Below are 25,152 nucleotides of genomic sequence, written 5' to 3'. Positions count from 1 at the left end.
CAGGGTACTAATGTAGGTCTTTCGTAACAGTGAGGTTTCGTAAAGCGAATGTTCGAAAAGCGGAGAACACCTGTACCTGTTTATCTTTAATAGCAGGGATATCAAATCAATCGGCTGAAGATAGACAGCTCCTTGGTGACTTCTTGGACAGTCCCTGAGGAGAAAACTTCCCCATTATTTCAATGTAAGACCAAAGAATCATCAACAGTCATTGGAGCAGCAGGATACTGTAATTCTACATCTTCTTTATCTTTTTAAACTAAATAAAATAATATTTATAAGAATAAACCGCCAGAGAAAGCAGGATCTCCCAGTGGCCACACATTTTAATTCCACGTCCCATTCCCATTCTAATATGTCTATCCACGGCCTGCTCTACTGTCAAGATGAAGCCACACTCAGGTTGGAGGAACAACACCTTATATTCCGTCTGGGTAGCCTCCAACCTGATGGCATGAACATTGGCTTCTCTAACTTGCATTAATGCCCCTCCTCCCCCTCGTACCCCATCCGTTATTTATTTATCTATCTATCTAGTTATTTATTTATTTATTTATTTATTCATTTCTCTCTCTCTCTCTCTCTCTCTCTCTCTCTCTCTCTTTCCTCCCTCTGTCCCTCTCACTATAATTCCTTGTCTGCTCTCCATCCTCTGGGCTCCCCTCCCCCTTTCTTTCTCCCTAGGCTTCCCGTCCCATGATCCTCTCCCTTCTCCAGCCTGGTATCCCTTTTGCCAATCAACTTTCCAGCTCTTAGCTCCATCCCTCCCCCTCCTGTCTTCTCCTATCATTTCAGCTCCCCCCTCCTCCTCTCACTTACAAATCTCTTGCTATCTCTTCTTTCAGTTAGTCCTGACGAAGGGTCTCGGCCCAAAACGTCGACTGTACTTCTTCCTGTAGATGCTGCCTGACCTGCTGCGTTCACCAGCATTTTTTGTGTGTGTTGCTTCAATTTCCAGCATCTGGAGATTTCCTCGTGCGAATGTCTATTCATTCTTTACATACATTGTCAAAGCTTTTCACACTGTTTCATTACAATCACACACATCAATAGTACTGCTGCTACTCTGGGGTGATGTACTGTGGAAGCAGGTTCACGAGTTTGGTGACTGAGACACTGACTACGAATAAGCACGTCAAACATTTATTTACAAACAGTAAAAGATTTGACCAAGCATCTAAGTTCCCCACAAGTTACAGCAACTATAGAACTAAATATTCAACAAACTGATACAAAGCTAGGAGTAAGCGCGGACGCGTGGTCTCCTGAGTCTGGAGTGTACTTTCCCAATGCTTCTTCAGCAGCGGTCATAACTTCAGTGTGAAGTGTGTCCTGGAAACAAAAAGGGGAGGGAGGGAAGAGAGGGAAGAGAGGGAGGGAGGGAGAGAGAGAGAAAGAGACCAGAATGATGGCAGTGAATTTCGACCAACAAATAAATTAACCTCCACATAACAGGTGATATACTGCTACAATATTTGTCATTATTATTTATTTATTATTATTATTATTTCTTTTTGTATTTGCATAGTTTGTTGCCTTCTGCACTTTGGTTGAACACCTTAGTTGGGTGGTCTTTCATTCTATAGATTTATTGGGTATGCCCACAGGATAATGAATCTATGGTGATATATATATGATAAAACTTACCTTGAACTTTGAACTATAAAAGGAAATAGATTCCTGCATTTCTGTAGCATCTTGACATTCGATTTCGAAAGGTTTTTAAAGATACTGCGGGTGAAGCTGGCTTTGAGTCTAATTGTTGTAATGTGAGAAAAACTGTATTTGGGTGTGCTCTGCCAGTGAAACAAACAACATTAATACACTGCCACTTTACTTTATCCATCTTGAATAAATTCTTTCCTCTTTTATAAGATGTCTTTTTATTTGTAATCATTTGCAGTTCTGATGGGAAGATGACAATTTCTGTCACTGCCATTGCTGCCAAACCTCCCAAATTTTCTCAGGATATTTTTCTGTTTTCTGCTTCTGATTATCACCATTCACATTATTTGGTTTTGGTGAGATTGTGAGTAGATGATTCATTTTGTCATATTGAAAACAAGATAAATATAAATAGGAGTCCAAATCTATTCAGAGAAATTTTTCCAGGGAAAAACTGGCAAGAGGTAATTCTCCTGTTCTTCAGAATAGTCCAGTTAGCATTCACTTGCCAAGTGAGACAGGGCCTTGGCCTAATTTCTCTTCTGATGGCCCCATCTTCACTCTACAGTCAACAGAATTTTCAGCATGGATTTTGGAATAGAATCTCCTGAGCTGAGCCACCTAGCAACTTTGCCCAGTTGTGTTATGTGATCATTAAGCCCGTTCATCTTTATCTTTCTGTGACCAGTGTATAGAGCAGTGGTTCCCACCCTTTTTTTGTGCCATGGACCCCTACCATTAACCGAGGGAAGGGGAAATGCGAGTGAAATGCTGCTCCCTAATCTGGAGGACATCAAGGCAGTTTAGTGATCCAAGGGTTACATTCCAAAGATGACCAGTGTGCATTTTCAGGCTCCAGGACCTCCTCCCTGCTGGTGGTAATGAAATGAGGGTATGTGCTGGATGGACGACGCCTTCTTAAGGCACTACCTTTTAAAGGTGTATTCGACGATGGTGAAGGTTGTGACCCTGATGAAGCCGGCTGAGTTTAAAGTCCTCTGCAGCCTCCTGCAAACCTGTTGTATTGGAGCCTCCATCCCAGGCAGAATGCTCTCCTCTGTAAATCTGTAAATGTTTGCTAGTCTTTGGTAATGTACCAATTCTCCTTAAACTCCTAACTCCTGCTTCATGATTACATCAATATATTGACTTTTGAAGCAGTCTTGCAGTGCTAAGGCAGCAACCAGACCAGTTCCTGATCTCCCTGTGAGCTGGTTTGACTTATTTAACCATTGGTTTGCACGTAGCTCGGTCACCCAGGTGGACAGTCAATGGCTGTTTGGGATCGCCATCATTTCCAACTCTGAATTTATGTGCTGCTGGTGAGCAGTCTTTGTCTAACTCTTGTTCATCACACATGTGTACTGAGGCAGCCATTCTTCAGCATGTTCAATCTTCACCAGCGACAATCTTGTGAAGCTCATCAACGAATTTCCCTGCTGCTTTGTGATCACCACAAATCTTCAAACATATAAAACCGTGCATTTTCTTAAAATTCTGCAACCACCCTGCTGAATATTCAAAATTACCTTCAAATTTCAGTTCCTTGATTTGAATACCGTTAAGGGGCATATGTTCACTCTGATGCTGAAGAATCCACTCTTTCAATACAGGTTTCCCCTGCCATCCGAAGGTACAGTGTTCCTATGAAACGGTTTGTAAGCCGGAATGTCATAAAGCAAAGAAGCAATTACCATTTATATGGGAAAATTTTGTGAGCGTTCGCAGACCCAAAAATAACGTACCAAATCATGCCAAATAACACATAAATCCTAAAATAACAGTAACATATAGTAAAAGCAGGAATGATATGATAAATACACAGCCTATATAAATTAGAAATACTTCTCTACAATGATTGCCTGCACTGTTCCTGTAGCGAAAATCTCACGCAAGCGCTGTTGGCAAAACACTCTGTCCAGTAACCTTTAAGCTATGAAGCTGCCAAATCATACCAAATAACACGTAAAAATACCCAGCCAATATAAAGTAGAAATAATGTATGTACAGTGTAGTATCACTTACCGGAATAGGGACAGCACCGAGCACACATGATGGTGTCTTAGGCTGAGTCTTCAGAGGTTGGGATGGTGCAGTTGCTCCCATCCTCCGGGCAGCAAACCGATACCAATCCGCGAAGCATGCAGGGGTACAGCGGTAGTCGGGATGCACACAGCACATCTTTAAGAAAAAAGCCAAAATAAACAAGCTAATTAATTGGGTTCTGCCCAGCACGTAATTAATTAGCATGTTTATCTCGGCTTTTTTCTTAAAGATGTGCTGTGTGCCTCCCGGCTACCGCTGCATTCTCCGCGAATCGGTATCTGTCCGTGGCCCGGGGGTTGGGGTGGTGGGACACTGGGGTGTCATCTCATCGTCGTCTGTTTCCATTAGGGCAGGCAGCTCATCTTCTCCCATGACTGCCCACCTTGATATCAAAGGTCGAGGTTCGTCGTCTGCTGTGGCTGATGTGGAAGGCTTGCTTGACTGCTTAGCCTCGTGCATTTTTAGATCATACAGTTCTTTGTAAGCACTCAAACCATCTTGCAAATATGCCCTAAACCGACGTACCCTTTCAAAATTAAAGTCGTACTTTATCATTGCAGCGAAAATCTTGCGCAGTTGCTTCATGTTCGGTTCCTGGACAACTTCACTTTCGCTACTGCATTCGGTTTCGATTGTTATTCTTTCCTCTTCCAATTGCATCAGCTCGTCATTTATCAGTTCTTGGTCATGGGATGCCAAAACCTCTTCAACATCATCTTCGTCAGCTTCCAAAAGCCAAACTCACTTTGTCCTTGCTTCATTCACCACAATCAAAACGCTTAATTATATCTAGTTTTACGCAAAGTGTAACACCCTTACAAGCTCTTTCAGGCTTTTCCGATACCTCAGAGCCCATCTTGCTAATGGCTGCTCACGGGCATGTGTTTAAGCATGGCCGGCGAGAATACTGTTCCAAATCCGGGGGAGAGCAGCTGCTCGGGGCGCACGCTGCCTTTTATCGTGTGCTGCTTTTTTCCGCGCGCTGCTTTTTTTTGTAACAGTGAAAACACCTTCTGTTAGTGAAAACAGGGAACTAATGTAGGTCTTTCGTAACAGTGAGGTTTCGTAAAGCGAACGTTCGAAAAGCGGGGGGACACCTGTACATGAATGAGATCTTCATTTTTTTTCTTTATGTAGTGTTTTCCTATTTTTCATTAACTTCTGTTCATTATATATATGCACACACTTTCTTATACACATGCACTTTTATACACACTGCGTCGACTGGTGGCATAGTGGTAGCAGCGCTGGAATTCGGGGTGAGAGGTCCCAAGTTTGAATCCAGCTGGTTCCTTTGCATGCTCCATCCATGCCTGGGTTGAGTGTCGAGCTAACAACTCGACCTCGTTAAAAAAACCTGGAGAGGGCTGGGCTCCCAAGACATGCCATACGATGAGCGAAAAAGCTTGTCATGACGGTGCCCGATGACTCCACCAGGAGTTAAGGGCACGCATGCATGCACACACACTGTCTGTGATAAATAGAGACTTGCATATCACATGGGAACCTTCCCAGTGCCTTGTGGAATTTTCTTTTTGTGTTGTCATGTCAGCACTCAAAATTTTGGATTTCAGAGGTTTTCAGATTTCGGATAAAGGGCACCTAACTCAACCAGTACATGGCTTGGGAATGATTCTGGTTGTACCTGGCTATAGGGTTGTCTGCACATCAGACTGAGATCAATGACTATCAGAATGTCTTTCATTGCAGTTATATCAGGAGTTGTATGCATGGTGGCTTTGAAGCTCTGTGGCAGCCCAAGCTTTGGTTTAGAAGCAGTATGCTGAGGATCATTCAGGGTCTTTGTTTAGGTGTTGGTGAAGGTGAGCAAAATATCAATTGTGAAATGAGCCCTTGGCAGCTCAGGATGTCGAAGGTACGTTTTCAAAATGACCTTCCCATATAAATCAGTAAACCAGACTGGTTTTGGTTGCATTAGGTGTAGTGTCGATCTGGTGAAATATATGCAGCATGGTGATTTTGTTACTGTTTTGTATTTATTTATTTATTGAGCCACACTGCAGAATAGGCCCTTCCGGCCCTTCGAGCCACGTCTCCTAGCAACCTCTGATTTAACCCCAGCCTAATCACGGGACAACTTACAATGACCAATTAACCTACCAACTGGTACGTCTTTGGACTGTGGGAGAAAACCTGAGCACCCGGAGGAAATCCACTTAGTCACAGGGAGAACGTACAAACTCCTTACAGACAGCAACAGGAATTGAACCCAGGTCTCTGGTACAATTTGCTAACCACTACGCTACCATGCTGCAAATTGAGATTTGCATATTGGGCAAGGGAATTGTGTTACTTTCGTGCATTCTGTTGAACCAGAGGATATTAATTTCTTAATGGTCTTATTACATTCACCAAATTTTTTATGAAACTGCATTTTTTTTTATAATGGCCTTGCCCATATCTATGGCAATATAATCTATGAAAGACTTAAGATTATGGTCAGCTATCTGTATTGGAAGCTGTTTGATTTATTTTGGTTCTTCAAACTCAAGTTCAAGTGTATTGTCATCAGACTATATATGTGTACAACCAAACGAAACAATGGCCCTCCACTCCACAGTGCACCCACAAAACATATATCACACTTAGCACATAAAACAAATTACCTTAAATAAGTTCACTGAGTATAATTCAAATTGAACGTAATACACAGTGCAGGTAAATATAGACAGTTCACTGTACAAGTGACGAGTCCTCGGGCTTTCTTTAGTCTCACAGCCTGAGGGAAGAAGCTGTAACTCACTCTGACAATACTGTCCTGGTGCTCCTTACCTCCTTCCTGATGGTAGTGGGGCACATAGACTGTGGGATGGCTGGTACGGATCCTCTACAATGCTTTGGGCCCTTTGTCTACAACGCTCCTGATAGATGTCTCAAATGGAGGGGGAGTGGGGCAACCCTAGTGATCCTCTTGGCTCTTTCTGTAAATTCAATGTACTATTACTCCCCAAGAAGATTTTTCTTACCATAGAAACATAGAAAACATAGAAAATAGATGCAGGAGTAGGCCATTCGGCCCTTCGAGCCTGCACCGCCATTCAGTATGATCATGGCTGATCATCCAACTCAGAACCCTGTACCAGCCTTCCCTCCATACCCCCGATCCCTTTAGCCACAAGGGCCATATCTAACTCCCTCTTAAATATAGCCAATGAACTGGCCTTAACTGTTTCCTGTGGCAGAGAATTCCACAGATTCACCACTCTCTGTGTGAAGAAGTTTTTCCTAATCTCGGTCCTAAAAGGCTTTCCCTTTATCCTCAAACTGTGATCCCTCGTTCCGGACTTCCCAACATCGGGAACAATCTTCCTGCATCTAGCCTGTCCGATCCCTTTAGGATTTTATACGTTTCAATAAGATCCCCCTTCAATTTTCTAAATTCCAACAAGTATAAGCCTAGTCGATCCAGTCTTTCATCATATCACAGGTTTATTTTGCAATATTTCTGCTTTAGCAAACCAATCTCATTTGCAGGGTACTGATGCTCTTTAGCCGTATGGTCAGGCTCACTGATGGACTCAGTTGACAGCCTACCTGAGAGATGCTACATGGTATGATTGATGGGAAAAGCACCAAGTCCCGTGCAGAAAGGAGTGCAGAGTGCAGTTTGCTGAGCTGTGAATGAATGGTTAGTCATTGTCTGCTCTGTATGCTTTCCAGGCTGAATCCATCAGTGAAACTGACCTTACGGTTAAAGAGCAGCCATTGAGATTGGTTTGCTCATCCTGGATACTGGGAGAAACCAGTGCATTCCCCCGAGAGTTTGTGGCACTAATGATAATGCTCTCTCTCTGATGGGGTGTTAATCTGAAGGTTCATCTACTCTCTCAGGCACAGGTAAAAGATCCTTTGAAGAAATGTAAAGGGATTCACTTCTAGCTAGCAATTACGTTACCTTGATTATCGTAATTTAAGAGAGATTCTGTGGCTCTTCAGGTATGGTTGTACGGGTAATCATGCTGTGTGAGAGGCGATGGTGTTGCTTCCTAGAGTAATTAGACCTTAAACCACTTTATTGGCTATAACACACTTGAAAGGGTTGTTAAAGGCTCCGCGTAAATGCAAAGTCTTCCTTTATTGATGAGCCCAACTCCTGCTTTAGGGCATGTTTGAAAACTGGTCATGCTTGGGGATTGCAGATATTAAGCGTGCTTCAGGCTTTTCAGGATTGATGAAGCACAGTGCAGGTGAGGTTTCAGTATCCCAGAACTTTATTGTGGATGGAGTAGGGGAGAGCTGGAGCTGAACCCCAGGTCTTCAGATAGGCTCTTCCCTCCCATGTTAAGGATCCTCTTCTTTGTCCAAACACTTCCCCCACCACCACCACAAGCCCCTGGCCTAACCACGTGAACTCCTATGACTAAACTTAATTGAGGATGGTAACAGATAATATGTAAAAAAAAAAGTTACATATTTAAACAATGTGGCCTAGAAATGTTTTAATGGCATCAAAACAGCATTGACCCATCAAGCCCCTGAAGCAGGGTGGATAACTTTACTTACCTCAATGCTGAACTGATTTCACAACTGATATTCACTTCCAAGGAATTTACAACTCATGTTCTTAGTTGTATTTATTTATTCATTTTGTATTTGCACATTGGTTGCTGATCGACCTTTGTGTAGTTTTTCATTGGTTCGATTGTATTTCTTCGTTTTACTGTGAATACCTGCAAGAAAATGAATCTCAGGGTAGTATATGGTGACATATACAGCATATACTTTGATAAAATATTTACTTTTGAAGTGTTGAACTTCAGCCTAATGATGTTCATAATAACATAAACAAAGTGATCATTAACCTCAGGACTGTGACAAGAGCATAGCCAAAGACTTTGTTAGTTGCAATATACCTCCCCCTCCCCCTCCCCCTCCCACTTTCAAATCTCTTACTATCTCTTCTTTCAATTAGTCCTGATGAAGGGTCTCGGCCCAAAATGTCGACCACTTCTTCCTATAGATGCTGCCTGGCCTGCTGAGTTCACCAGCATTTTTTGTGTGTGTTGCTTGAATTTCCAGCATCTGAAGATTTCCTCGAGTTTGCGTTAGTTGCAATATAAGCTGCTTTATTGATCAAATACACGTTTTTATAGCTGCAGCACTTGGCCTAACATCTGCAGCTTTAGCAGAAGTCTCTTCCAGAGCAAAGCGAATATGGCATATGTGTGAATTTGTTTTTAAGGTTACCAGGTGTCACAGATTTCATTTAGAAGTGTTGGTCTTTAGGTTTCAGGGGAAGCTGTGTAGTAGAAGAAATATGAGTGAATAAGAGTTCTTTCAGACTAGCGAGGCAGAAATTCATTGCGTCACAGCCTGGTGTGGAAACACCAATGCCTTTGAACGTAAACCCTACAAAAAGCAGTAGATGTGGCCCAGCACCATCCCAACCACTGAACACGTACACACGAAACACTGTCGCAGCAAAGCAGCATCTATCATCAGGGACTCCCACTACCCAGGCTATGCTCTCTTCTCACTGCTGCCATCGGGAAGAAGGTACAGGAGCCGCAGGACTCACATCACCAGGTCCAGGAACAGTTACTACCCCTCAACCATCAGACTCTTGAACCGAAGGGGATAACTTCACATGTCCCATCACTGAAATGTTCTCTCAATCTATGGGCTCACTTTCAAGAACTCTTCATCTCATCTTCTCAATATTCATTGCTTATTATTTCTTCTTTTCACATTTGCACAGTTTGTAGTCTTCTGCACTTTGGTTAAACTCCTTGGTTGGGCAGTCTTTCATTGATTCTGTCATGGTTATTATTTTATAGATTGTTGAGTGTACCTTTAGGAAAATAAATCTCAGCATTGTATATGGTGACACATATGAACTTTGACAATAAAAAATTTACTTTGAACTTTGCATTACTGTTGACATTTATTGAAGGGAAAGTGCTAAAAGGGCAAAAAAAAAACCCCAAATCCCTCATAAGTGCCAGGATAACCAAAGGTGTGCACCTTATTATTTCTCCTGGGTTAAACCAACTTCGAATAGCCCAGTTGTACAGAGGAATTTCTCTTTCTAAGATTATTTTACCTTTGCCATCTCTGATTTTGGTTTCTGCTCTGGGAGGCTAATATTGTACGTTATCAGTTCCTTGGAGTCTGCAAGTTTTATAAAGGCTCCTTTATCCCATATGCCTGTGAGATCAAGGTTCACTGTGGAGTTAAAAACTACACATCCACGAGTTCCAGTCCTGTGACCTGTACTGCAAAAACACTGCTAATTTACTTTAAGTAGATGGGTGTGACGTTGGATGAAAAATCCTGTGGAATTAAGAGGTTAATTAGCCTGGAAGTAACAGATTTCGTACGAAGAGGAATCTCGCTGTTTACTGAACTCCGAGTTACTGTAGAGGAAAAGCTGCGTATGTATAAAAGGAACAGTCATCCCACAGGCAAAAACACATATCTGGTTAGCAACATTTAAAGCGCCCGCAGAGGATTAGTTTGTCATGAGAGAGCGGATGACTTCATTCACAATTTAGATCCAAATGAATTTTACTTGGGTTTGAAAGGAGACGGACAAGGAGTGAACGCAGTTTTGCAGCTGCTTGGGCTGCTGTGTTAATCAGTAGCCAATCAGAGAAAAGCTCTTATGCTCAGCCACCCACCGGGAATGTCGATTGGTTACTTTGGCTAACAAGACTGCACGTACATTGAGCGCAGGCTACAGAGCACTTCAAAGTCGGAGTTAAAGGAGCAAATCACGGACAACCCACTGACGCTAAGCGATACTGTCTTTATGTGAGGACAATCAAGAACTGTGATCATTGGATCTGTGAAATAAAAGAAAGCTCGCCAGTTGTAAGTTTTTTTGACAGGTAAGGTAGTACTGGTTTACCTTTATTTTGCGGACGCTGTTTGTTGAGTGAGACTGATTACTCGTGTTTATTGGTGACGCTGTGACAATACTCCACCTTGACTTGGCATTCTTTTGCCAGATTACTTAGTGAGCCACTTACAAATTTATTTAATGGCTTCAGCACATGTATCCTGTCACATTGTATATCTGGTTTGTAAACCCTGCATCACTGAGGATGTGTTAGTTTCAAGAAAGCATTGAATTAGATAAGATGAATTTTGTTCCAGTGTGTACCTCTTCCTAGAGATGGTACCTGGCCTGCTGCGTTCACCAGCAACTTTGATGTGTGTTGCTTGAATTTCCAGCATCTGCAGAATTCCTGTTGTTTGTGTATTTTTTCCTTTTTTTGTATTTTCTCTTTTTATTTTGCAAACGCGCTCACCACAAAGCTGATGTGTTACATCCAACCTTGCTTATTCGCAGCAGGTTTTGCTTAAATGTAAGCTTGGTGTGGTGTGATAAATGAAGAGGTGCCAGTGGGATCTGCGTACGTTCAGTGGCCACTTTATTAGATACCTCTTGTAAGTGGCGATTCGGCGCATACTTGTGGTCTGTTGCTGTAGCCCGTCCCCTTCAAGGTTCGACGTGTTGTGTGTTCAAAGATGCTCTTCTGCACACCACTGTCGTAACGCGTGGGTTATTTAACGCGCCTTCCTGTCAGCTTGAACCAGTCTGACCAGTCTGCTCTGACGTCCCTCATTAACAAGGTGTTTTTACCCACTGATCTGCCATTCACTGGATGGTCGTTTTGGTTTTTGTTGCACTCTCCTTTGTAAACTGTAGAGACTGTGTGGTGTGCGAAAATCCCAGGAGATCAGCAGTTTCTGAGATACTCAAACCACATCGTCTCGCACCACCAATCATTCCACAGTCAAAATCGCTTAGATTTCACGGTTTCCCCATTCTGATGTCACGTCTGAGTAACAAATGAACCTCTTGACTATATCTGCATGCTTTTATGCATTGTTGCTACCGTATGTTTAGCTAGGTAGATATTTGCATTAGGGGCAGGTGTACCTAATGAAGTGGCCATTGACTGCATATTCCAGTGTTGCATAATGATACGGCTCCAATAGGGACAGTACTACAGCTTCAGCGCCATTGCCAACCGATTTTTAAATGAATTAGTTCAAGGCATCATCTGTCACATTTCATTTAATAATGTTGGTGGCTTATATATAAAAGGGTTAATGTTCTTACTGCTATCTGGATAATAAGTCATCTGCATACTCCCAATTGTTCCTGACCTCTCCAGTTGCTGTGGTCAGAATTTTGTGCTTCACAATGAGCACTGTTTAATTAATGTTCGGTCTTTCCAAGATGTTGGGCTGGAGCATTATGGCTTTAAGTAAAAAGTGATTTTTTTTTTGCTATGGGTATGTAAGCATCCAAAAGACCACTTGACATTACATGTCTGTATGTAGTCTGGGCTTTGGGTCGGAAGGACTGTGATAATGCTGGATAAATTGTAAAGATGGTGATTTACAATCTGCTGGTGAAAGTGCTAATCCCTGTGTATTTGTTAGACTTGAATGTTGAATCACTGGGGCAGTGAGGTAGACCCTGCAGTCACATTTGAAAGTGTGCTGTCTCTTGTTGTAGAAAGATTTTCTTATTGTAGAAGAACAGGCCTTATGCCAGTGCTTGAGGTCTATATCTGCATCTTTCCCACCCCCCCCCCCACCTTCTTCAGCTAAGAATGTTAAATAATGGCATGTGCCATTATTTCTGCCTTCCTTCAGTATTTCAAGTTTATTGCCATAGGCATGCTTACACAGAATAAATGTGTTGAAAGGCAGCTTTTTGCCATATAGTACACTACAGACATAGGTTAGCATAATAAATATTTTGTTAGTTTGTGGCAGCAGTACAGTGCAAAGACTTAAAATTACTATAAATTACAAAATAGGGCAATGAAAAAGAATTATGAAGTAGTGTTCACAGACAACTCAGAAATCTGTTGAAGGAAAAATAGCTGTTCCAGAATTGGTGTGTGGGTCTTCGGGCTTGTTAATCACCCCCCTGAGGGTAGTAATGAGAAGAAGGCAAGTAACCTTGTAGATCAGGGTTCCCAACCTTTTATTATGCCACGGACCCCCCCCCCCTCAGTTAACTGAGGAGTCTGTGCACCCCAGGTTTGGAGCCTGTATCTTAGATGGATGCTGTCTTCTTGAGGCCCGTGGTGTTGTTGGCTGGGTCTACAACACTCTGTGTCCTCTTGCAATTCTGTACATTGCAACCTCTGTACCAGGCTGTGCTACAACCAATCAGAATGCTGTCTGTCATACATCTGTAGGAATTTGAAAGAGTTTTTGGTGACAAACCAAATCTCCTCAAACTCCTAATGAAGTCGAGCCCCAGGCATGACTTCTTCATGATTATATCAGTTATGTTGGGCCAGGATAGATCCTTTAAGATGTTCTCACCCAAGAATGTGAAGCTGTTCATTCTTTCCACCCCTGAACATAAGACCACCTGGCCCCTCGAATCTGCCCCACCACTCCATTAGCCCCTTCAACCCTATTCTCCTGCCTTCTCCTTGTCACCTTTGACATCCTGACATGAAGAACCCATCTAGCTGCGCTTTAAATATACCAAATGCTTGACCTCCACAGCTCTCCGTAGCAATGAATTCCAGAGATTCACCATTTGTCTAAAGAAATTCTTCCTCCTCCTCTGAGATGCCTTGACAATAGCAAACTTCCTCTCCACATCCACTCTCTTTAGGCCTTTCAATATTGATAGTTTTCAATGAGTTCTTCTGCCCTTCTCTTCCCCCCCATTCTCCTAAATTCTGTACAAAGCCATCAGATGCTGCTCACATGTTAACCCTTTCATTCCCAGAATAATGAATAGTTCACAATGAATGCTAACATTGCATTTGCCTTCCTTCCCATTGCTGAAACTGCAAGTTTAGTTTTGGGGAACCTGCATGAGGACACCAAAATCCATTTGCACCTCTGGTTTCTGACTTTCTCCCCATTTAAAAATAAACACACTCTGCCTTTATTCCTCTACCAAAACGCATGACCCTGCATTATATTCTATCTGCCACTTCTGCAGACTCCCTCTTCCTCAAAACTACCTTCACCTCCATCTATATCCATATGATTTGCAAAGTTGGTCATAAATTCCTGTGGAACACCACGAGTCACCACCAGCCAACACCAACCAACCAGATAGGCTGTCTTTTATTCTCAATCTTTGCCTTCTGCCAGTCAGCCAATCCTTTATCTGTGCTAGTATCATTCCTGTAATATCAGGGGCTCTTATATTGTTTAGCAACCCCATGTGCACCCCTTGTCCAAGGCCTTCTGAAAACCCAAATAAACAAGGTACACTTTTGTGTATGTTGCCTATTATTTCCTCAAAGAATTCCACCAGATTTATCAGGGAAGTTTTCCCCAGAGGAAAGCTGGCTGATTTTGGTCTAGTTTACCATGCACCTCCAAGTATCCCGAAACCTCATCCTTAATAATGGACTCCAGTATTATCCCAACTACTGACGTCAGGCTAACTGGCCTATAATTTCCTTACTTCTACCTTCCTCCCTTCTTAAAGACTGGGGTGGTATTTGTAATTTTCTGGTTCTCTGGAGCCATTCTCAAATCTGGTGATTCTTGAAAGATCAGTACTAATGCCTTCACAATCTATTCAGCTACCTCTTTCCGAGTTCTGGGGTGTATGTACCCAATCTGGTCCAGCTGACTTTATCTACCTTCAGACCTTTCAGCTTCTCAAGTACCTTCTCCTTAATGAAGCAACTACTGACCCCTGACAGACTCTCATTTTTAGCATACTGTTGGTGCCTTCCTCAGTGAAGACTGACACAAAATATTTATTGAGTTTGTCTGCCCCCCCCCCCCATTACTACCTCCTGGAGCATCATTTTCCAGTGGTCTGATAAGTCCTCTTACCTCTTTTATTTTATATCTGGAAAAAACGTTTGGTATCCTGTTTGGTATTTGTTTTGATATTTGATGCCTTCATATTTCATCATGTCTCCCTTTTGTTTTTTGTTGCTTTCTGTTCGTTTTTAAAAGCTTCTCAATCCTCTACCTTCTCACTAATTTTTGCTAATGTTATGCTCTCTCTTTTGCTTTTATGCTGTCTTTAACTTGCTTTGTCATCCACGGTCGCCTCATGCTCTCTTTGGAATACTACTTTGGGATGTATCTATCTTCCCAGAAACTCCAGCTATTGGTGTTCTGTTGTCATCCCTGTTCGTGACCCATTCTAATCAACTTTAGCCAGCTCTTCATTTGTGCCTCTGTAATTCACATTACTCCACTGTAATACTGGGTACATCTGATGCTGGCTTCTCCTTCTGAATCTGCAGGGTAATTTCTATCATTATGCTCACTGCTTCCTAAGGGTTCCTTTACCTTAAACTCCCTAATCAAATCTGGTATATTATGCAATACCCAAGTTAGAACTGTGCCTTAATGAGTTCATCCAACGTCTCCTTCCTGAAGTTCAGAATCAAATTGTTGACCTTGCTGATTTTGTTTGATGCCCTGTGCTTCTTTGTTGCTGTTTGAGATTTTACCGGTAACAGTGGTGACATCTGCAAATTTATAAGTGGCATTTGAGCTGTGCTTAGCTATACAATAATAAGTGTAGAGAGAGTAGAGCAGTGGGCTAAGCACACGCCCTTGAGGTATGCAAAAGGTGATTGTCAGCAAGATGTTATTGCTGACCTGCATTTGCTGTGGTCTCCCATTGAGGAAGTCAAGGATCCACTTGCAGAGGCCCAGGTTTGTGAAGCTTGGTGATTAACACCGAGGGGATGATAATATTGAACAGTGAGCTGATAAGTTGAAGCCTGATGTGTTTTTCTTTTGTCTGTGTGCTCTAGAGTGGAGAGTCAGTGAGATTGTGCCTGTTTCAGTGGAAGGCAAATTGCAGCTGATGCATGGTGGCAGTGTTTGTTTCTCTTTCGCACCGATCTGTCCAGATCATGGATCCTTGGACCCTTTTGGTTAATGGTAGGGGTCCATAGCATAAAGGTTGGGAACCCCTGGTCTACATTGACCTTTAGTTCAGTGTGTGACTGCATGGATGATAAAATATAATTGAAGTTACTTGATTGAATAAATTTGATATTTGGCACATTAAGAAAGTGAGAAAGTTTCATTCTGGGCATAATTCTTGTTTGTTATTATTACTTATTCTTATCTTTGCACACTTGTTACACACCCAAGTTGGTGCAGTCTTTCTTTGATTCTTTCATGGTTATTATTCTATTCTAGGTTTATTGTGTATTCCCGCAAAAAGAAATCTCAGGATTGTATGTGGTGACATGTACATACTTTGAGCTTTATTTTTACTTCCAAGGTGGAAATGGAGAATCGCTTTCTAAACTCCAGGCCCAGAGCCATCAAACAATCCTCATAAGTTAACCCTTTCATTTCTAAGATCATTCATGTGAACCTCCTGTGGACCCTCACCAAAGTCAATGCATCCCTTCTTGGATAAGGGGTCAAAACTGCTCACAATACTCTAAAGTGTGGTCTGACCAATGCCTTATACAGTCTCGGTATTACGTCCTCCTTTTATATTCTCGTCCCCTCAAATTCATTCTAACATTACATTTGCATTTCTTACCTCTGTCTTAACCTGCAAGTTAACATCTTGGGAAAGGGACTCCTAAGCCCCTCTGCTCCACACTGTTATGTTGTGTAATTTCAAAGCTTTAAACTAATTAAAACAAAGACACGGGGGTCCAAAATGTGAGTCTTAACTTCATCTTTAAGTAAGCTGTGTACATATCATGTGGTAGTGTTATGATGTATGCAATTCACATACTTTTACACAAAATACTCTGCAGATGCTGGGGTCAAAACAACACGTTGGAGGAACTCAGCAGGTTGGGCAGCATCCGTGGAAATGAACAGTCAACGTTTCAGGCCGAGACCCTTTGTCAGGACTGAAGGGAGAAGGGGCAGAGGCCCTATAAAGAAGGTGGGGGGAGAGTGGGAAAGAGAAGGCCGGTAGGTACCAGGTGAAAAACCAGTAAGGGGAAAGATAAAGGGGTGGGAAGGGGAAGCAGGGAGGGGATAGGCAGGAAAGGTGAAGAAGGAATAGGGGAAAGCACAATGGATAGTAGAAGGAGGCAGAACCATGAGGGAGGTGATAGGCAGCTGGGGAAGGGGGCAGAGTGAAACTGGGATGGGGGAAGGGACGGGGAGGGAATTACCAGAAGTTGGAGAATTTAATGTTCATGCAAAGGGGCTGGATACTACCCAGATGGTGTATGAGGTGTTGCTTCTCCAACCTGAGTTTGGCCTCATCATGGCAGTAGAAGAGGCCATGTATGGACATATCCCAATGGGAATGTGAAACAGAATTAAAGTGGGTGGCAACTGGGAGATTCTGTCTGTTGTGGCGGACGGAGCAGAGGTGCTGGACAAAGCGGTCTCCCAATCTGCGTCGGATCTCGCCGATGTAGAGGAGGCCGCACTGGGAGCACCGGATGCAATAGATGACCCCAACAGACTCAAGTGAAATGTTGCCTCACCTGGAAGGATTGTTTGGGGCCCTGAATGGTGGTGAGAGAGGAGGTATAGGGACAGGTGTAGCACTTACACTTGCAGGGATAAGTGCTGGGTGGGAGATCAGTAGGGAGGGAACCCACTTCCACTCTACTTCAGATTCCCATTCAGGTATGTCTATACATGGCCTCCACTACTGCCATGATGAGGCCAAACTCGGGTTGGAGGAGCAACACCTCATATACCATCTGGGTAGTATCCAGCCCCTTGGCATGAACATTGAATTCTCCAACTTCCGGTAATTCCCTCCCCGTCCCTTCCCCCATCCCAGTTGCACTCTGCCCCCTTCCCCAGCTGCCTATCACCTCCCTCATGGTTCTGCCTCCTTCTACTACCCATTGTGTTTCCCCTATTCCTTCTTCACCTTTCCTACCTATCCCCTCCCCCACCCCTTTATCTTTCCCCTTACCTGTTTTTCACCTGGCACCTACCAGCCTTCTCCTTCCCACCCTCCCCCCACCTTCTTTATAGGGCCTCTGCCCCTTCCCTCTTCAGCCCTGATGAAGGGTCTCGGCCCGAAACGTTAACTGTTCGTTTCCACGGATCCTGCCCGACCTGCTGAGTTCCTCCAGCATGTTGTGCGTGTTGCACATACTTTTACATATAACCATAATGAATTATATAAACAATGAAGAATACTTAATGGAAGAATATATTTGGAAGATAACTATATCTGAAATATTAACTACAGCAATAAATATTAAATAAAAATCAGTAAAACGAAGGAGATGGTGATGGACTTTAGGAAGACTAAGCCTGCTCTGCTCCCTGTTACTTTTGATGGTGAGGACCTACAAGTACCTGGGGGTGCACCTGGATGACAGACTTGAGTGGAGCACCAACACAGAGGCTGTGTACAAGAAGGGCCAGAGTTGCCTCTACTTCCTGAGGCCCTGTGGAGTATGCAGGTATCTCCTTCACGTGTTCTACCAGTCTGTTGTCACCAGTACAATCTTCCATGTGGTGGTGTGCTGGGGAAATGGCATCAACATGGGTGATGCCAACGGGCTCAATAAACTGATCAGAAAGGCTGGCTCAGCTATTGGAGTCAAACTGGACACACTGGAGCCTGTGGTAGAACAAAGGACCCTTTGGAAAATCCTGGCAATTCTGGACAATGTTTCCCAGCCTCTGCATGCCACCTTGTCTGAACAGAGGAGCACCTTTAGTAATGGATTGAGATATCTGTGCTGCTCCAAAGAGCGCTATATGAAGTCATTCTTGCTGTCAGCCATTAGGCAATATAATGAGCCAACCTCTAGCCGGGGAAGTGATCACCCCTTTCTATTAACTTTTTTTATTCTTTCTTCTCTTCTAATATTTGTGTATCTGTGCACTTGTAATGCTACTGTGACACTGTAATTTCCCATGGGATCAATAAAGTATCTGTCTGTCTATACAACACACACCACTGTCTGTTTGGAGTTGGGATGTTCTCCCTGTGATTTGCATGGATTTCCTGAGTGCTCCAGTTTCCTCCCACTGTCCAAAGATGTATGGGTTAGGGTTCGTCAGCTGGCACCAAAAATGTGCGTATATTTGCACCTCTGATTCACATGATCTCTAATAACTTCAAAATATTTAAAAAAATTCAATGGAAGACACAGGTGTCTGAAATGTAAGTCTAACTTTGAGTTTAGTTTAAGTGAGGCATGCATGTTTCATGTAGAATGGTGTATGCAATTCAGTATTTTTACATATAACCCATAATGAATTATATAAACAACAAAGAATGCCCAGCACAGTTCTTGCCAATTTGATTGGATGCAAATGTGTTTCCAAGAGCATGTGACAAATAATGTTAATCTCTTTAATCAATTGGAGAGGGAAATACAACAATGTATTCATAACTGAATTTGTGCTGTAGATAGTTTGTATTGTGAGGACATAATTGCTTTGGCTTGTATGAGTTTTGGTTCTCAAAGGGGAAGTACTATATTGTCATATGCAGAGTTCCTTGTAGATGTGTATCATGTGCATTACTAATCGTTCATTATGTGCCGCATTGTATTGACGTAGGTGATCATAATCTTTCCACGACTGTGATTGTTCTTGGCAAATTTCTCTGCAGAAGTGCTTTGCTATTGCCTTCTTTTGGACAGTGTCTTTACCATTATCAATACTCTTTCAGAAATTGTCTGCCTGGCATCAATAGTCACATTAGCAGGCCTTGTGAAATGCCCCAGCTACCCATACGACCATCCGCCACCTGCTCCCGTGACTTCATGTGATGCTAATCTGGGGGTGGGGGCTAAGCAGGTTTTGCACCTTGCCCAAATGTGACCAGGCTAGCAGAGGGAAGGAGTGTCTTGCACCTCCTTTGGTAGGGTCCTCCCGGTACCCCATGACTCTGACACTGCTGAAGTATCATCTGGGAACAAGAGAATTAATGATCACAGTAACAGTTGATCTGTTCCAGCTGTACTTTGATTACAAAAGCTTTACAGAAATCTGCAGACACTAAATGTGAGGCAGAGAAAGAGCTTGATACATAAAAGGTAGAGTTGCAAGTCCAGCTGGCCATTCTGATCTTATTGTGTAGTGGAACAGCTTCCAAACCTATTTACCACAAGCTGTCATTACCGTTGTGGGCATATTTGTAGTTTAATCGCAAATTAGATTTACTTATTGCATGTACATTGAAAAGCCTTGAAAGAGTGGATGTGGAGAGGATCTTTCCTATGATGGATGAGTCTATAACCAGGGGACATAACCTCAGAATTGAAGGGAGTCGTTTTTAGAATGGAGATGAGGAATTTCTTTAGCCAGAGAGTGGAAATTCCGTGGAATTTGTTGCGACTAGAGGCTGTGGAGGCAGAGTCTTTATATGTATTTAAGGCAGAGGTTGATAGATTCTTCATTAGTTAGGCATGAAGAGATACGGGGAGAAGCCAGGAGAAATGGAGCTGACAGAAGTTGATCAGCCACAGTGAAATGACGGCGTAGACTCAATAGGTTAAATGGCCTAATTTTGCTCCTATATCTTGTGGTTCCTTGAAACAATATGGTGAAATGTATCATTTGTGTGTGAACAACCAGCGCAACTGAAGGATGTCTTGGGGGCAGCCCCCAAGTGTCACCACACATTCTGATGCCAACATAGCATGACCACAGTGTTCAGCAAAACAACCTGCGAACTTCTGGGTTTCACTCCCAGTACTCATCGACCACGGCCTTCTCTCTCAGGAACTGCTCACCTCGTCACTTTGACTTGCAGACTTCAGGTTTTTGAGCCCAGAACTTGCTGATCAGGGGCCTCTGCGTTTCGCCCACAGGGTGCGTCAATCATGGGTCTCAGACTTCAGAACCTGCTGACCAAACTTGGGCCTCCAGTCCCAGGACTTGCTGACCTCTGACCTGGGGAATCATTGGCCCTCGTTCTTTGTGTCTGTGGAGCTCAGGCTGCCATCCTCAGGGATTGCTGACCTCTGGCCTAAGGAGCATTCTGTCCAGAGCACCGACCTTTGGCTCCATCCCCCAACTCTCCATTTATTGCCCCCGACCCCTCTTTCCCTTAATCCTTTTCCCTAAACCCTAACCAGACACCTAATGTTCCACGCTGTCCTTCTAAAAAACATCCCCACAACCCTATAAAAGCAGTGAGCTTTGTACCCGTTAGATATCTGCTGCTGGGCACCATTTTAAGGAGTTTTGTCAGACTCCACTACAATTCGGTGCCTGTACTGCCAGGACTCCGATGTTTTGGTCTAAAGAAAATGCCCCGCAGCATTCTTTTATCGCACTACAGTATTATCTTCGGCTCTGATCGTCCCCCAGCGTTGGGAGTCTGATCTTTCATTGAAGTTCAAACCTGTGATTGGGACGAGAGCATAGGAGGCCAGAAATGAAGGTGCCGCGCTCTCTGTGTGGGCACTCTGACCGTTGCTTCCATTCATTAGCTCTGTTTTAATTAGGGAAAACGTGACTCTAGCAGGCAGGCGAAAGGTGAGATAAATTCATTTATCGATGTGAGTGACTAAAGAGCTCCTTTTACACTGGACAGGGAGTACAGTGAACAGTTGGTGAAAGAGTTAATGTTGAAGCAAGTTCTGACTGATTCACGGGAAGGAGCCCTGGGGCTCATGTTATCTTAGCTCAACAAAAATCGTATGAGATGTTTCCGTGCAGTGTATAGAGCCTGCTAAGACAATCAGTCTGTGTTTAACTACTTTCTGTAATTGCCTTATCACCGAGAATTGAAAATCCGTAGCCTGTAGTTGTAGGATGAAATGTGCCTGCTTTCTTTGAGATGAGGGGTTTTGAAATTAAATGGGTTGGTTCATTTATGCTTCCTATTTTCCTGTTGAAATCATTGCTTAAAATCGCTCAGTTTCGATTGATCTTTCAGCTGCTCGTCATCACGTATCCATCCCTGGTTCTGTGTCATTTCTGTCTGATTGCGCTCCTGCTTTATTTAAGTGTGTATTACTAGCTTTTAGGTTTTTTTTTGTATTTGGACAGTTTGCCTTTGTATATTCGTCGCTTGTCAGTTTCTGTGTGTAGTTTTTCATTTACTCTATTGTACTTATTTGTTCTACTGCAAATGCCTTCGAGAAAGTGAATTTCAGGGTGGTATTTGGTGACATGTTCATATTTTGATCAGAATCAGTTTAATATCACTGGCACATGACATGAATTTGTGGCAGCAGTACATTGCGATTCATAATAGTAAAAACTGAATTACAGTAAGTATATAGATATTAAATGGTTATAGATATTAAGTAGTGCAAAAAATCATAGTGAGGTAGTGTTCATGGGTTCAATGTCCATTCAGAAATCTGCTGGCAGGGGGAAGAAGCTGTTCCTGAATCATTCCTGAACCCTGTTCGGGCTTCTGTGCCTCCTCCCATATGGTAACAATGAGAAGAGGGCATGTCCTGGGTGAAGCGGGGTTCTTAATGATGGATGCCTCCTTTCTGCGGCACCGCTCCTTGCAGATGTCCTGGAGACTACAGAGGCTAGTGCCTATGATGGAGCTGACTGAGTTCACAACTTTCTGCAGTTTATTTTGATCCTGTGCAGCAGCCCCACCCTCCGTACCAAACAGTGATGCAGCCGGTTAGAATGCTCTCCAAGGTTCATCTGTAGAAACTTGCGAGTGTCTTTGGTAACGTACCAGACCTCCTCCAAACACCTAATGAAATCTGGCCACTGTTTTGCTGCCTTTTGTAGCTGCATTGATATGCTGGACCCAGGATTGATCCTCAGGGCTCACTCTTAACTTTTAAGAATAAATTGGATAGATACATGGATGGGAGAGGTCTGGTGGGTTATGGACTGGGAGCAGGTCAATGGGACTAGCGGAATAAAGTTTCGGCACAGACTAGAAGGGCTGAATGGCCTGTGTTCTATGGTTCTAGATGTTGACACCCAGGAACTTGAAATTGCTCACCCTTTCCACTTTTGATCGCTCTGAGCACTGACGCGTGTAATAAATTTACTTAGAAATTTTTGAACTCTGTGTAGTGGCTGTGGATGTTTTCTGCGACACAATGGCTATATAAATGCAGGATATCATTGACCACACAGTCACCACCCTCTGAAGGGCTGTTCTGCAAATCCCTCTGCCATTTTGCAGTCTCCCCTCTCCCTTTTGATCAGCCGCCTTCCCTTTTGACCAGCTTTCCCATTAACTTGATTGTCATCTCTCCTTTCCTCTTCCTTTTCCCTTTTTGTCTTTTTGAAATTACACTGGCGTTTTTTTTGTGTGTGTACCAGAGGAACACATTTAGAATTTGAGCTACCCCGACAGTCCTTTCTACCATTTTAATCTTTACGGTGAAGTTAATCCGCAGAAGATTTTGGCTATTTTCAGCTTGGGAGAATACTAGCAAAGAACTTGCCCTCTCCGCAGCACGGCTCTGATTTTTGTTTTGGATTGCGGAGTGCTTCATTAGCAGGATAAATACCAGGTTTAGCAGCTGCTGACGAAGACTGTATACAATCAGAGGCAGTGTCTTTCTTTCTTAAGGTTGAACAATTTAACACAAATCCAGGCCAAACCATTACATACAGTCAGTGGTGGGATTTTAATGGGGCCTGCGGTCCAGACACACAAGAAGCCAATAATCTCATCATTACTGTTTCTCAATGGTAATGTAACAGAAGGAGCCAGATTGCTAGTAAGAGAACCCTGGGGGCTTTGACAGCTTTAAATTCCCAAATGACTTCTAAATCAGGGCTACTTTTCTCGGCTTCCAATCTTTTGTGCAGGGTTGTGAGGGGGAGAGTAGACATCTAAATGTGTTTTTTAAAAATGACATCTAGCTACAAAGGCATTATTATATGATAATTCTCTGCGATATAGTCTTTCACTTTGTGCACAGAGGAATGCATTTGAAGTACAAAACTGGATTTATTTCTTTTAAACTATCTGTTGCTTCAGTAAAAAGCAATTTACAGTGTGGTTTAACGTGAAAACCTGCTGCTCAGCTCAGTCCATCAGTCTTGGTGTTGATACCCCTCAAGCATGCATTCCCATTTTCCTCTTATTTATCTTGCCCTTTTTATCTTTAAGTGCCTAACAAACCCTTTAAAGAAGGGCAGAATCTGCCAGGTTTTCACCCACTCCTTCACTCCAATCTAAAGGGTTAGATTGAGGAATCCAGTTGTAAAGGGTTCACTATCAAGGACTCTACAACTCGTATTCTCAATATTATTTGTTTTCTTATTTTCTTTGTTATTTTGTATTTGCGTGGTTTCCCTTCTACTTATCTTTTCACTTGCACAGTTTGCCTTTTTTGCATGTTTTTTTTGTCAGTCTTATTTATTGAGACGTAGTGTGGAATAGGCCCTTCTGAACCTTTGAGCCATGCCGTCCAGCAATCTCTCAATTTAACCCTAGCATAGCCACAGGATAATTTATAATGACCAATTAACTTACTAACCGGTACGTCTTTGGACTGTGGGAGGAAACCGGAGCACCTGGAGGAAGCCCACGGGGAGAACATACAAACTCCTTGCAGGCAGTGGCGGGAATTGGATGCCTGTACTGTGAAGTGTTGTGCTAACCACTACACTACCCTGCTGCCCCTGGAGTGTTGTTTTTCATTGATTCTGTTGTATGTCTTCGTTCTATGAATGCCCACAAGAAAGTGAATCTCAGTGGTGATTCTATGTCTATATGGTGACATATACATACTTCGATAATAAATTTACTTTGAACTTTATAACAAGTCATTTTGACCAAGTGATCCAAGGTGGCGATTAAGTTCTGTGCCCCCCTCTTTCCCTCTGTATTTGCTCCCCCTCAATATATCCTTTTCTAGTATGTTTAAAAGTTTTTTTTAAAACAAAAGCAGCATTGTGTGAGGGATTTTTTTTGGTTGAGGACCCTGTGCTGTGAATTTCTGTAGTCCATGGCATTGAAGAAATCTTGCACTGAAAATTGCAGTATGAAGTACGCCAAAGGAACCTGGTAAGATGCGAGTTGATCTGAATCGTTCGCATGACGGGGTGGTCTGGAGTAGCAGGAGTGGGATTGGGGAGGTGAATGTTGTGATAGCTGGCCGGAGGAAGCTGTGCCGTGGTGAATTGCCATTTCCACTTCGTTTGCTACCTGCATGCATTTCTTTTTTCAAAAAAAAAGGCTGTTTTCTTGCAGAGAATTTGTTAAGTTTAGATTGTCTTTATTTGTCACATGTACGTTGAAACATTGAAATGTGTCGTTTGCATCAATGACCAACACAGTCCGAGGGGGTGCTGGGGGCAGTCACACTTCCAGTGTCAACATAGCATGCCCACGACCTGCTAACCCGAACCTGTAAATCTTTGGAATGTGAGAAGAAATCAGAGCACCTGGGAGAAATACATGCAGTTACAGGGAGAAGTTGTAAACTACCTGTAGATTGCAATGGGAACTCCTAATTGTCTTGTGGTACAATGTGCTGGAGGAACTCAGCAGGTCAGGCAACCTCTATGGACGTTCAATATTTTGGGTCAAGACCCTTCTTCTGGACTCAGTCATTCATTCCTCCTGCCTGATCTGTTGGCTTT

At 43.0% G+C, this 25,152-nt stretch overlaps 1 protein-coding gene across 3 annotated transcripts in view; it reads left to right on the top strand.

Moving 5' to 3' along the window:
• The window catches only part of lypd6 (LY6/PLAUR domain containing 6), a 292,378-nt gene that overhangs the window by 145,410 nt on the left and 121,816 nt on the right, over positions 1–25,152 (top strand). Inside the window, exon 1 of one of the 3 annotated variants that reach the window (XM_063047535.1) lies at positions 10,438–10,562. The exons of the other annotated variants lie outside the window; for them this stretch is intronic. The gene's annotated coding sequence lies outside the window, so the exon portion shown is untranslated. Of the gene's footprint in view, positions 1–10,437; positions 10,563–25,152 lie in introns of those variants that run through there. 3 annotated transcript variants of the gene reach the window in all.

This window comes from Mobula hypostoma, chromosome 5 (genome assembly GCF_963921235.1).
Source record: "Mobula hypostoma chromosome 5, sMobHyp1.1, whole genome shotgun sequence".
In the NCBI taxonomy this organism is placed as follows: Eukaryota; Metazoa; Chordata; class Chondrichthyes; order Myliobatiformes; family Myliobatidae; genus Mobula; species Mobula hypostoma.
This window is presented reverse-complemented; position numbering and strand designations above follow the sequence as displayed.